The 3,104-nt window shown below is 40.2% G+C and overlaps 1 non-coding gene across 1 annotated transcript; it reads left to right on the top strand.

Moving 5' to 3' along the window:
- Positions 1 to 999: 999 nt before the first annotated feature.
- On the top strand, positions 1,000 to 1,072 carry Trnar-ucg. Its single transcript has one exon. It is a non-coding gene; the product is annotated as a tRNA-Arg (tRNA).
- Positions 1,073 to 3,104: the final 2,032 nt, after the last annotated feature.

Below are 3,104 nucleotides of genomic sequence, written 5' to 3'. Positions count from 1 at the left end.
TTATATCGCACCGTTATCAAGCCCCTGGTAAAATTTTGTGCCGTCTGTTCGACTATAGGGCGCTGTACGGTCGAAATGAAGTTTTGGGGTGTATTATATGGGACAAAGGGGTGTATGGTGATACCCTTTTTTTTTAGAGTGTAGAGTCTCCAGTACTCGGGGGCAACTCTTTGTTGCATTTCTGAGGAGAGGAAGAGAGAGCGCATACAGCTTTAAACGGCGCTCAGTAGGGGAGAGGGCAGGCGTGCCCGCACTTTTGACTGCATTGTCAGAGAAAGTGGCCCCCGAGTATTCATTCCACGTAATTACATTACTAGTAATCGAATGCTTTTTGCAGTCATTTTTTGAATAATTTGAACACATTTATAAGGCAGTAATCGCGAGAGTAACATGATTACTTTTTGAAGCACTGAAATTACTTGCACCGTTATTATTTTCCTTCCACTTCCTTGGTTTCTACAAGTTTTCTACGGAGGAATCCTCGAACCAAGTCTGAAGACAAGAGGATGGTTTACCAAAATTGGTGTACTAGGAAGATAAGTAGTCTATAATTCGATGATTCTAACCCCATAATAGATAGTACGAAACACGCGTTTTGAAACCGGCAGAAAAATCGTTTGTTTTGAAAATGTGAAGCAATAGGAAAAGTAAAGGAGTACTTTTTCAAATAACGGCCAATTGATATTACTTTCAAGTAATCGAGTAATTTCATTGAATACTTTTAACGAAGATGAATTGTAATTGTAATCGATTATTTTTAGTAACGTGTCCAAAATTGGAAAGAAACGAAACAAATCTCACACTGTCAAAGAGTCCCAAGAACGTAATATCACGAAATCGCGACTGCGGCCAAAAATTCCGAAATTTCTTCCTCTCCCCTTCCCTTCCGCACTCCCCTCTTCTTGGGGAAGAAAAAAAAAACGACCAGGAGAAATGTAGTGAACTAGAGAACAAAACTCCCATGACAAAACAAGGTTTTACAAGCAGTCTCATCGTCCCGTCCGCGTGGCCTAATGGATAAGGCGTCTGACTTCGGATCAGAAGATTGCAGGTTCGAGTCCTGTCGCGGACGCAACCTTCGTTGGCTTTTGGTGATATTACGTTTTCTGTTTTTGTTCGTGGTGACTCCGTTGTAGCTTGTTTTTGTTACAAAAATTTCGATTTCTAGAGTGATGGTTACTTCCATCTAGCTCTTTTTTTTTTTTTCGCTCGGGGTAAAGTGACGGCCTAGTGTTTTTTCGAGAGAAAAAACGCTTAAAAAGGCCGACGACCAGTCTCAAGATTCTGCGAAGCAGAAGATCCTCCTCGCCATGGAGAGGAGGAAACAGGCAACGGTGGACAAAGGAGAAGGGGGGAGAGGAGGAAGCGAGGGGAAAGTGGACAGCGCGATCTGGTCGTCGGCCTTTAATTAACGTTTTTTTCAGTACTTTTTGATGGAGTAACCAGTATTGATATTTAGGTAATTATGAATAGTAGCGTGCACAAATCAAGTCACCCTATTTGGCGTTCGCCCAGGCTCGCCAGTGTGACTTTCACGGCACACAAAGCGCTAGCAAGAGAATACAAGTAAGATGCCCATGGATGTGTTGAAATGCTAGGAATTATGAGCGACAAATGATTATTGAAAGGCAGCTCTTTTTTTTTTTTGTAATAAACAACGACATACTTAGAGTAACGAGTGTAATTCTTTACTTTTAAGTTGAATAACGTGTTCCTTTTGGGTCTAAGTAACAAGTAACGTACTTGGTTACTTTCTAAGTAAAGGACGAGTTAACGTATTTGGTTAGTTTTTTTGTTTTGTTTCAGTAACATGTACATGTTTGTTTTGAAACCATCAAGGATCCGTGCGAGGCATCCGGCGAGGAGTCGAAAAAGCATCCTTATTGTTTTGCGGAACAAAAATAACGAGGCGCAGGAGAAAAAAGGGGCGACGTCCGCGTTGAAAAAACTGCCGGCTGAAACCGTTTCACGAATTTGAAGGAACGAATATATAGTCTTTTGACAGCCATAAAAGACAGCATTCCCGTTTTTGTTTTGTTTCTTTTCCCACAATTCGGAAGCCGACTGAAAATCACTCTTGTCCAGAAGACGAGCGCTCCTGATGACCAAGAGAGCGTCTTGAACGTCAATTAAAAACAATATTAAGAAAGTATATTTAGCTAAAATTAAATCACAGTTCGAAACTATCTGGCGTGCTATACAGTTTTTCTTTTGAATTTTCACTGTATTACTTCATCTTATGTTGGTGTATACGGAGCATTTTTACTTATCGTTTATTTCGTGTAGCGCCGCTTTCATTTTTATTTCATATTTTTTTTACGGCAATTGGTTCTGCTGCTGTCACAGCGGGCAATTTTAATTGCCTTCGTGCCCTCCTGCCAGACCTTGATCCAAATGAGAGCCCATTCACGTTAAAAATGAATGTAAACTGCTCGAAGGAGGCCTCGTTTCTAGAGCTAAGTGCGGTAGGTACTCGCGCACAGTGGTTACCTCGGAACAGTATAACGTTCATCAGCGTCTTGCGGTGGTAGGAATGTGATCAATTCGAAAGCCCAGTGGGAACCTAGACCGGGCTTGAAAAGGGTTGCGTGACGCTGGACTGCAGTCACGGTTTGACCCACATGCTGCACGAATTACACGATTTTTTTTTTTTTTTTTTTTATAAAGTACTATATTTGTTGCGAGAAAGTTGAAAAGCTGAACCACACATCTGAATCACTCAGACGAACGAGACTATAAGATGAATGGGAAAATTGAGTTGTTTAAATTTACTTTGCTGATCCGTTCTACGTGTACGAAAATAAATCGTAGGGAACTGTAATGCATACAGATTCCACAAAAAAAAAAAAAAAAAAAAATTGTGTTTTTATTATACGGACAAGATTTCTTTTTTTTTTTTTTAGTTTAGGTTTTTGGTCGAAGATGTGATTAATTTTTAGTTTCCTTTTTTGTTTATCATTACGATAATATTTTGTTTCTTTTATTTTAGTCGTGTACAGGAAATTAATGTATTAATTCAAGTGTACACCTTTCGCTAATATCTTATGCTGCCACTGCATTGGCGGCCACTTCGTCAGTTGGCCGCCTTCCAGACGTGGTTGTCT

This window comes from Ixodes scapularis, unplaced genomic scaffold, assembly GCF_016920785.2.
Source record: "Ixodes scapularis isolate PalLabHiFi unplaced genomic scaffold, ASM1692078v2 PGA_scaffold2__306_contigs__length_199485367, whole genome shotgun sequence".
In the NCBI taxonomy this organism is placed as follows: Eukaryota; Metazoa; Arthropoda; class Arachnida; order Ixodida; family Ixodidae; genus Ixodes; species Ixodes scapularis.
Note: the sequence above shows the minus strand (reverse complement) of the source record. Positions and strands in the feature narration are given on the sequence as shown.